Source organism: Microtus ochrogaster, unplaced genomic scaffold (genome assembly GCF_000317375.1).
Source record: "Microtus ochrogaster isolate Prairie Vole_2 unplaced genomic scaffold, MicOch1.0 UNK27, whole genome shotgun sequence".
Taxonomy (NCBI): Eukaryota; Metazoa; Chordata; class Mammalia; order Rodentia; family Cricetidae; genus Microtus; species Microtus ochrogaster.
The window spans coordinates 4,025,290-4,036,354 of NW_004949125.1; the positions used below are offsets into that span (position 1 = coordinate 4,025,290).

The window sequence follows — 11,065 nt, forward strand, 5'->3', positions numbered from 1 at the left end:
GAACTCACAGAGATCCACATGCCTCTGCCTCCCGAGTGCTGGGATTAAAGGCGTGTGCCACCATCGCCCAGCTGTTTTTATATTTTAAATAAGCACAAACAACCTTTACTTTTTTTTCTACTTCAAAAAAAAAAAAAACCAGATGCTTTTTGAAATATTTTCTAAAACACTTTCTCCTGGTCATCTTCTGTTTTCTCTTCCAATGTTTTCAGTATTTTCTAAGTTTTAAAAATAAGTGCTGTGAAATCAATATGGCAGTTTCTCAGAAAACTGGGAATCCATCTACCTCAAGACCTAGCTATACCAGTCCTAGGCATATACCCAAAGGATGCTCCATCTATCACAAGAACATTTGCTCAACTATGTTCATAGCAGACTTATTCATAATAGCCAGAAACTGGAAATGACTTAGCTGTGCCTCAACTGAAGAATGGATAAAAAAAATACGGCACATTTACACAATGGAGTATTGCTTAGCTGTTAAAAACAATGACATCATGAAATTTATAGGCAAATGGATGGAACTTGAGAGGGGACTTAAGGGGTGTGTGTGAAAGGATTTCCCTAGGAAGGGGAAATAGAACAGATTTTGTGGGTGGACTAAGGGCAGGTGGGGTTGGGAACAGGAGGGATCAAGTTGTGTATGTGTGTGATACTGGGAGAAATGACTAGAACTGGGCCATTTCAGAGGTGAGGTGGAAACCTAGTGTAATGGAAACTCCACAGAAACTGTGAGAGCAACACTAGCAAAGGACTTGAACTGGCCATCTTCTGTAACCAGGCAAGGCCTCAGTAGAGAGAGGGATTGGGATACCAAACCAGCCACAAAACCTTTGACCTACAGCTTGTCCTGCCTGCAGAGTATTCTGGGACTGGAGTCTAGCAGAAGCCTCATCAAAGAGACCAGAGAGACTTCATCCAGCAATTGATGGGGACAGATGGCACAGTCCCACAGCCAAACATTAGGCGGAGCTCAGGGAGTCCTGCAGAGGAAGGGGAGGAAGGTTAAGAGGAACCAGAGGGGTCAGGGACACCAAGAGAACATGGCCCACAGAATCAACTAATTGGGACTCATGGGGGCTTGCAGAGATCAGGGAGCCTGTAGGAGTCTGACCTAGGTCCTCTGCATATGTTACAGCTGAATAGCCTGCTGTTCTTGTGGGATTCCTAACAATGGGAATGGGGTGGTTGCTCTTTTGCCTACCTATGGGACCCTTTTCCTCCTTCTGGGTTGCCTCGTCCAGCCTTGATGTGATATGCCTGTTTTATAGCAGTATGTTATGACTTGATTGGTTGATGTCCCTGGGAGGACTTCTCTTTTCTGAGAGGAGACAGAAGGAGAGTAGATCTGGAGGAGAGGGGATGTTGGGGGTGGGGTAGGGAAGAAGAGAAACTTCAGTCAGGAAGTAACATATGAGAGAAGAATAAAAAAGTAAAAAAAAAAAAAAATGAGTGCTGCTTACTTAAGAGACAAGCCTGCTGTCTTACACCACACTTCCCTGTTATGTATTAAAGGTACTTTAATATACCTTACGAACAAAGGTACAACTTCAGCAGTAGATGTGGTATCAAGTTTTATGTGTGTGACTATAGGTCATACCCTGAAGCCACAAATTTGATCCTGTGAGTTATTATTTAACAATTAAACACAATGGATTAGATCACTTTACCTGCTGAATCCTGTCTACAAACTACAGAGCTCTGAATCTGTTTCTCCCAGCAACACCAAGTGGTTAAGGATTGATTTCCTTAGAGTGCTGTGGTTGCTGGAATTCAGTTGTTAATGTCTGGTAGGCCCAGGCACTCAGTAAGAAACAGTTTTTCCTATCAAACCTCTGACACAATCACTCACGTTTAAATACCTGCATGATGTTAAGGCTTGTCCTTTTTTTGAGATGAAGTCTCATGTGGCCCAGGCTGGTATGAAAACTCACTGTGTAGTTAAGAATAACCCCAGATATGGGGCTGGAGAGATGGCTCAGCGGTTAAGAGCACTGCCTTGCTCTTCCAAAGGTCCTGAGTTCAATTCCCAGCAACCACATGTTGGTGCCCCTCTTCTGGCCTGCAGGCATATATGCAGGCAGAGCACTGTATATATAATAAGTAAATAAATCTAAACGAAAGAAAAAGAACCTTGAATATATGATCTTTCTCCTCCTAACAAAGTGCTGGGATTACAGGCATATGCCACGATGCCTGTTTTTATGCTATTTGGGGACTGAACCCAGGGCTCTGTGTGTGTGTTAGGCAAGCATTCTATCAATTGAATTTTGTACCCAGTATCCTTTCTTTTGTCTTAATATGTAACTTAAATCACTAGAAACATTAAGACCTAAAGTTAACTTGTTTTTATTTTATTTTTTGTTCTTTTGAGCAGGGTCTTACTATATAGCCCAGGCTGGCCTCAGATTTGTGGTTTTTAAACTTGTGATCCTCTTGCCTTAGAGTCCTGAGTACTTGGGTGGTGGGTACCACCATACCAGTTGATTTCTCGTTTCAAAGCTGGTTTAGGGTAAACCAGGTATGGTTGCACACACTTGTAAATCTCAGCATTTGAGAGGCAGAGGCAGGAGGGGCAAGAGTTTGAGGAAAGCCTGGGCTACATAGTGTGACCCTGAATCAAAACAAACAAAAGCAATTACTCAGGAATAATTACTGGCTTCTCACATAACTTCAGAGATGGACCTAGAACATCTTTTCTGGCTTTAACAAACTGTCACATCCTTTCTAAGTTTGGATATGCTTAGATATGTATGAGAAAGATGGATAATGTAGCTCAGAGGTAGAGCTACATTTGCCTGGCATGTACAAAGCTGTGGGTTTAATATCCAATATGGGGGGGGGTTAGGAAAAGGTAAACTCAAATTCTTCTTATATCTTCAAAACACAAAATGTTTTGTGACCATGCTCACATACACACCCAGAAAGCAGTTCTGCACTGGATGACAACTGTGTGACCTCAAATTCAATTCTGACACTGTTTACCTGAAGACAGGGACAGATTCCACCAGCTGAGAGCTCAGTCTCACAAGGTTAATCCTATTTCACAGCTGGTAAAAAGCAGATCTCTTACACTTCCACCCGCCAGCTATAAACTGGAGTTCCCACCCTGTCTTCCAGAACAGGGAAACATTACTGGTTCATTATAAAGGACTCTTAGCCGGGCAGTGGTAGCACACATCTTTAATCCCAGCACTCAAGAGGCAGAGACAGGTAGACTTCTGAGTTTGAGGCCAGCTTAGTCTACAGAGTGAGTTCCAGGACAGCCAGGAATACACAGAGAACCTGTTTCAAAAAAACAAAACAAAACAAAAACAACAACAACAACAACAACAACAACAACAACAAAAAGAAATGAAGGAAAAAGAAAAAAAGAAAGGAAGAAGAAGAAAGAAAAAAGAAAGTAAGGACTCCTGGAGGGACTCAGAGCAAGGGGACAGGCTCCCAGTTCCTCCCTGGGCACTATGTTCCATGAGCCAACTTGTGTTCACCTATCTAGGGCTCCCCTCAACCTAATCCTTCTTACAGAAGCTATGACTGGTTAAATCACTTGCTGGCAAACAGCCCCCATCTTGGGCCTCAGGAGTCCCAGTTGTCAGCCAGCCCCTTAGCATACAAAGACTTAACCCTCTAGAGACCGAGAGTCAAGAGGTCTGTGCTGGTAAGCTGGACAAAGACCAAAAATATATTTCACAGTAGATATCACAAAAAGCCTCTAATGTTCCTTCCTTTGTGGTTATGGTGTTGCAAAATGTCTTGAGGAGTTCCTTTCATGTGAAGGGATTTTGCTAGCATCATTTTCTCAGAAACATCTTCATCCTTTTTATCACAACCACTTTCTTCAATTATGCCATAAATCTAGGCTTCTTTTTGTTCCTGTGGTTGCATATGCAGAGTCTGCTGAAAGAGAGCAGGGCAACTGGCTCACTCTGCTATGCCTTATCAATTCCATTGGCATTTGGTTATAGGCCATTGTTTTCTCATTTCTTTTCTATTTTAATCTCTCTCTCTCTCTGTGCGTACATACATGTGCACATAAATAAAAAAAGGGTCATCATGGAAATATGTGTATTCTTACAAACTCACATTACATTACAGATGAAAAGAATACCAAGGACAAACACTAGAAGTCTGTTAAGTTTCCAAATGTTTGTGAAGTAAAGTGGGGACTAGAGGCATCTTTATAGTCTTTGATACTTTAGTGGCTGGGAGGCACATTATCTCATTTCCTCTTCAAACAACCTGCACAGCAAGGCCTTCACCTCCTTTAAGCACGCCCAATCCACCCATAAAGGTCAAGTGTTGCTCAAGCTCTGCTGCACTCATAGACAGCAGCAAACTGACAACACAAACTCTACGGAGGTCTCTAAGTGACAGGTAGCCTCCCACCTGGAGGTCTCAGGATAAAAGCCTGCCTTCACTGTCCTTCACACAGGGTCTTTCCCAGGCTATAGCTGGATGGTGTACACTCTACAATGAAGGCAGCTAGACCTGTCTACCTCCAAAGGGATCTTGGGCTTCTTGAGTCTTGCTCTGTTTGGCTACAAAGTACATCTCCAGGGAGAGTGACCCATTGTGGTCACCATGGAGGTGGGTAATCTCTTACTTCTGCAAAGCAGGTCATTTCTAAGTTTGTTCTTAGACCTAGCAGCCACCCCTAAGGGAACACTGCACCTGCAGATCATTCAGAAAAAACTCACCCAGGAATGAATGAATGACTAAGGACATTGGGTGATGGGGGAAGAATCCATCCCACATTTTCAGTGAGAATTTGAGTCCCAAATTTGGGTGAACAGTAAAAGACACTGTTGGGCATGCATGTGTGTCACTTACTTGTTATTTACATGCCACTAACTCCTTGACTCCCGTTGTTAACAGACACATCTGAGGGAAAACATCCTTTTTCAGGGGAACTGGCCAGGCCTGCTCTGCCGCTAATATTAACTTTGACAATTTTCTCCCTTTTTTAAATTTTAAAATTACATAAAAATTTGAGAGGGTGGGGGATGGGCAGTACTTGCCACAGTGTGTATGCATGTGATTGTCAAAAGACAATTTGCAGGAATTGGTTTGCTCCTTCTACCATGTGAGTTTGAGGGAGCAAACTCAGGTCTTCAGGCTTGATGGTAAGTGCATTTTGCCAGCTACCACTCCCCAGCCCACCCCCATTTTGAGTTAAGGTAAGACTATGTAGCTCAGGCTAACCTTGAACTCGGGATCCTGAGTGCTGGGATGTATGTGCCACCATGCTTGGCTTCACCTCTTTTCCAAAAAGGATCCTAAGGTTGAGAATTCAGTGGCTCCTGGGCTGGCCCTTTCCTCTTCTATGTGTTTCAGTGCCAGTACAGAGAGGTAAAAAACTCAGATTCTAGGCTGGAAAGATGGCTCAGCAGTTAAGACTATTCATTGACTGCTCTTTTAGAAGACCTGGGTTCAATTTTTAGCACTCATATGGCAGGTGACAATTGTCTATAACTCCAAGATCTGACACCCTCACACAGACATACATATATATATATATAGGCAAAACACCAATGCACATAAAATAAAAATAAATAAATAAATTTAAAAAAGAACTCAGATTCTAAAGTCAGACTGCCAACTAACTAAGGGATCTGAGACAAATCACCTCACTTGCTAGGCCTTGCTTGTGAAAGATAGAAGGCACCTATGTCCTCCACATTTGGTAACTGTGTGTGAAATGCTGGGCATGAGCCCAGCTTACAGCAAGCCCTTAATATGGGCTATTACTTCTACAACATGACTGGAGACAGGTCTTATATGTCTCACTGGGAAAAGTGGGCTAGAAAAGAAATGGCACAGTATCTAACAGCACACTCACTAGAAGAGACTGTACAGGTATATGGTAACGGTAGATAGGTGTGCACAGTAGTAACCTTATGGGTAATGTTATTAACTTTTCTCTTTTCCCTTAATTTTCATATCACAAGGCTGCAGGAATCACAAAGGAAAGCAGCTACTGAGCAGGAGGCTGATGCAAGGAAAATACCCTGGAGTTCGTGGTCATAAGGCAGTCAAAGGTGAGCAATAAAACTCAGTAGGTAGAAGAAACAAAAAATCCCCAATGTCCTTCTTCCTTCCTGCTTAGATTCTTGTCTCTAAACAGAAGCAGATGGGAAGGATAGCTGTGGTCTTATGGAAAAAGAAGTGCAATGGACCTAGGAGAATAAGTGACAAAGTCTGATGTATACAACTGCTGGGCAAATGCATGCCAGCCCACATGGGAAGGAAAAAAATCCATTCCAATCAGAGACACATGCAACACACAAAAGCACCACAAATGTCTTCCGGAAACATTTGTGTAATGTCTTCCCCGTCACCCAAACCACTGAACCCAGATCATTAATGCCAGAGATGCCTGCTTTCAGGGCTGTCTCCTCTCCTCTGCAGTCCTCAGTCAGCCACAACAGGGAATCTTCTCTGGCAGTTGGAAATGGATGAGTGTGACCTAACCTGGGTTATGGAACATAGAAGGGTGTGTGCTGGAGCTTCTGGGCAAGGGTTCCTCCTTCATACAAGGACACACCCGAGAAGACATTTTACTTCCTGTATTTGCAGACAATGAGAAGATGTGATAATCAGACTGGTAGCCATCTTGGTGCCATGAGGAAATGGGTATGAAGACAAGAAAAAGAGATAGAATCTGAGTTCTTAGTGATGATTAACTAAGCAGGAACTTGCTGCTCCTGGCCTTACATGAAATAATAAACATGCCTATTGCTTAAATCACGGTAGGCTGGACATTTGTTATGTTTGAGCAAAAGCATACTAAATTATTTACATAGCAACAGCCTAAACAGAACCATCTATAGTTAAAAATCCACTCCATCTTTACCAACAAAAGTTAATTCAAAAGACTTGCTGAATGAAAAACTTCAAATGAGCCATGGTCTCACTGAAGTTATACTGTAGTCTTTGTACTGGGACAGAACTGTTTGTGTGCTAGCCAAGTACTGTACCCTGAGCTGTAGTCTAGTTCTTCATTTAAAGTTTTTCTAAATTTACATTAATTGTTGGGGGGGGAGGTGGGCACAGACCACAGGATAGGTGGAGGTCAAAGAACAACCTTAAGGAGTCAGTTCTCTCCTTCTACCATATGGGTCTCTGGAATTGAACTCAGATGTCAGCCAGCAGTAAGTACCTTTATTGCTAAGCCATCTTGTCAGCCCCAGTTCTTCTCACTGTTTTGGAGACAGAGACTCACTATATAGCCCAGGTTGACTTTGTAATCCTTTTGCCTTAGCTTCCAAAGTGTTGGGATTACAAGCATGTGTCCCCATGCCTGGCTTCTCCTTAGTCTTTGTGCTGGCTTGTTTTGTGTCAACCTGACACAGTTATCTGGAAAGAAGGAACTTCAGTTAAGAAAAGCTTCTGTGAAGCAAAGGACACAGTCAACAAGACAAAACGACAGCGTATACAGAATGGGAAAAGATCTTCACTAACCCCACATCAGACAGAGGTCTGATCTCCAAAATATATAAAGAACTCAAGAAATTGGTCATCAAAAGAACAAATAATCCAATATAAAAATGGAGTACAGATCTAAACAGAGAACTCTCAACAGAGGAATCTAAAATGGCTGAAAGACACTTAAGGAAATGCTCAACATCCTTAGTCATCAGAGAAATGCAAATGACCAAGATCAAAAACACTGATGACAACTTATGCTGGAGAGGTTGTAGGGTAAGGGGAACACTACTGCATTGCTGGTGGGAATGCAAGCTGGTACAGCTTCTTTGGATGTCAGTGTGTTGATTTCTCAGAAAATTAGAAAACAACCTTCCTCAAGACCCAGTAATACCACTTTTGGGTATATATCCAAAGGATGCTCAACCATGCCACAAGGACATGTGCTCAACAATGTTCATAGCAGAATTGTTTGTCATACCAGAACCTGGAAACAACCTAAATGCACTTTGACCAAAGAATGGATAAGGAAAATGTGGTACATTTACACAATGGAGTACTACACAGCAGAAAAAAATAACGCCATCTTGAACTTTGAAGGCAAATGGATGGAGCTAGAAAACATCATTTTTGAGTGATGTAACCCAGACACAGAAAGACAATTATCACATGTATTTACTCATAAGTGGTTTTTAAATATAAAGCAAAGTAAACCAGCCCACAAATCACAATCCCAGAGAACCTAGACAACAATGAGGACCCTAAGAGAGACATACATAGATCTAATCTATATGGGAAGTAGTAAAAGACAAGATCTCCTGAGTAAATTGGGAGCATGGGGACCTTGGGAGAGGGCTGAAGGGGAGGGAAGAAAAAGGGAGGGGCGCAGAGAAAAATATAGAGCTCAATAAAAAAAAATAATAATAATAAAATGCCCCAACTAGGTTGGCCTATGGGCAAGCCTGTGGTATATTTTCTTCTTTGAGGATTAATGTGGGAAGACTCAGCTCACTGCAGTCAATGTCATCCCTGGACTGGTGGTTTTTGGTGGTATAAGAAACTAGGCTGAGCAAACCATGAAGAGCAGCAACCCAGTAAGCAGCTCTATAACAACTCCTGCCTCTAGGTCCCTTCCTTGTTTAAGTTTCTTGATGATGAACTGTGATATAGAAATATAAACAAGCCGGGCGGTGGTAGCAGACGCCTTTAATCCCAGCACTTAGGAGGCAGAGGCAGGCGGATCTCTGTGAGTTTGAGGCCAGTCTGGTCTACAAGAGCTAGTTCCAGGATAGGAACCAAAAAGCTATGGAGAAACCCTGTCTCGAAAAATCCAAAAAAAGAAAAAGAAAAAAAAGAAAAAAAGAAATATAAACAAAATATATTTTTTCCTTCCCAAGTTGCTTTTGGTCAGAGTGTTTTATCACAGCAATAGAAACCAAACTAAGACAGTTTTAAATAAACTTTATGTTTCATAAGGTTATGAGTACCAGTATCCAAATCACATAAAAATATTGGGAAAATGAGGGGAACACAATCCACCTTTGGCTATTTATTCTTTCTTTTGGGAGAAGGGTGTATACAGGTACCTGGGAGCATGTGTGCATGTCTGTGAAGGTTAGAGGTTGATATCATGTGTCTTTATTACTAGCTTTTCCACTTTATTTTTGAGACAGGGTCTCTCACCGAATCTGGAGTTCACCTATTAGGGGAGATGCCTGTCTCTGCCTCCTTCCTAGTGATGGGATTGTAGTATGTGCTGCCACACTCTGCTTTTACAGGAGGGCTAGGGATCTGAACTTAGGTCCTCATGCTCGTGTGCCAAGTACTTTATTCACATTTCTCTAGTCCTTCTTTTTCCTTCTTCCTCTTCTACTTTTTGAAAATATGTAAATTTTCTGCTACTCTTCCATACTGAAAATTTAAATGGATAAAGTATGGCATTTTAAACACTATCAAAAGAAAATATTCAAGTCAAAAGTAGTTATTATTAGGCTCCCCCAAAACAAGGCTTGCTGAGGTGAACTTATTAGGGAAAGCCATAAATGGGCAAAAAACTAGTAGCTCTGAGACAGTAGACATAAGCAGGAGGACAACTTGAAACAAAGTAAACAAGAAAGGGCCTTTACTTCCATTTCCTCTTCACAGAAGGACCTTCACCTTCACAATATACTTCCCCTGAAACTGGAACTTCAAGGCTGTGTTTATAACAACACTGTTACTGTGGAAATAGCTGATTCAATGTTATGAACTTGAAGCTGAATAAAGTAAGGCGTGGAACAGAAGTCTTATTTAAACAGTGGCAAGACCCATAAAACATTAAAATGGCAAGCTGAATGGTGGTGAGTCAGAGCACCATATGTTTTAATGTAAGGGTCATACTTTTTTTTTTCTCCTGACGCCTGGCACAATGGGATGCTTCTTTTTAATTTAAGCTTATTTTTGGAACCTATTATCATCTCAGTTGTTTCTGGAACCCCAAATATCTAAAACATTGCTATCTGCTATATAAGGCAGCTGTGTGTCATTAAACTGATGGTGCTTCAGAGAGCTACTGGTCATCATGATAACACATCCACAGAACACGAGCTGGGGGTTTCAAAAACCACATGTGATGGATTCTGTGAAACACGGCAGTGTTGCTCCTCATCATATAACAGCACTGCAGATGAACACTGTGCCTTTTGTCTATTGCTTCACCAACTTTTAGGCATAAAGCAGTTGGAGAACACGAACCCAGCCTGTCCCACACCCTGCCATCAGCATCAAGCTTCTAGCTTGTTCCAGCCTTTGAGCAGGGTGAGTAAGTTCCTCAGGCAAGTTTGAAAAGTCTCAAGAAACCGAGTAGAGATGTAGAAATGGACACGTCACACTTTAGGCACACATACACACTTCACTTTGTTTTTCAGAATCCTTAAAGCAAATTCCTAGCATCCATACAATAAAACATAGTCCATAAATTTTAAAGATGAGAGTAACACGTGGGTTTATTGGCAAAGTGGCCCTGCCTGCAGGAGATGACCGCAGTGCAGCAGCATTAGCTCTGTAAATAGAAGCCCAGCTTCCCTTGGCTGTGGTGGGGGCTGCCCAGGGTGTGGCTACCCTCCTTGCCTGCACAGGGGATCCATTCATACCAGCAAAACTGGAAAAATCACAACCAAGGGCAACTGTGGAAGGAGTGGGAGCCAAGAGCACAGCATAAAGGAGTCAAGGAGTCATTTTCCACAAGGTGAGTCACCAGAAGCACTTGGCCTGGTCAGAGGCCTTTCTCACCCACCTTGGTTCAAAATGTAGGTCACCGTTCTTCAAGTTGAAACTTCAGGGACCTGATGTGACAGGCCAGAACCCAGGCAGCAAAGGCAGGAGCAGAGTTTCTAAGAGGCCTGGGAAGGGGCCTCTACTTCACCCCTAGGCCCCTCTAGGCTTGGCCTGCCCTCCAAAAACACCTCCATTTTCAAAAGCCAGGGTGAACTCAAACTACAGTGCCCAACCAGTCCTTTTGTGTTCCTGACTTGAGCTACCTGACACACTTTTTTATTTATTTATTTTTTGAGATAGGGTTTCTCTGTGTAGTTTTGGAGTCTATCCTGGATATCTCTCTCTCTCTCTCTCTCTCTCTCTCTCTCTCTCTCTCTCTCTC

The 11,065-nt window shown here is 42.4% G+C and overlaps 1 protein-coding gene across 1 annotated transcript in view; it reads right to left on the reverse strand.

The window, feature by feature from the left end:
* The window catches only part of Baiap2l1 (BAI1 associated protein 2 like 1), a 99,515-nt gene that overhangs the window by 44,818 nt on the left and 43,632 nt on the right, over nt 1-11,065 (reverse strand). The window lies entirely within an intron of this gene.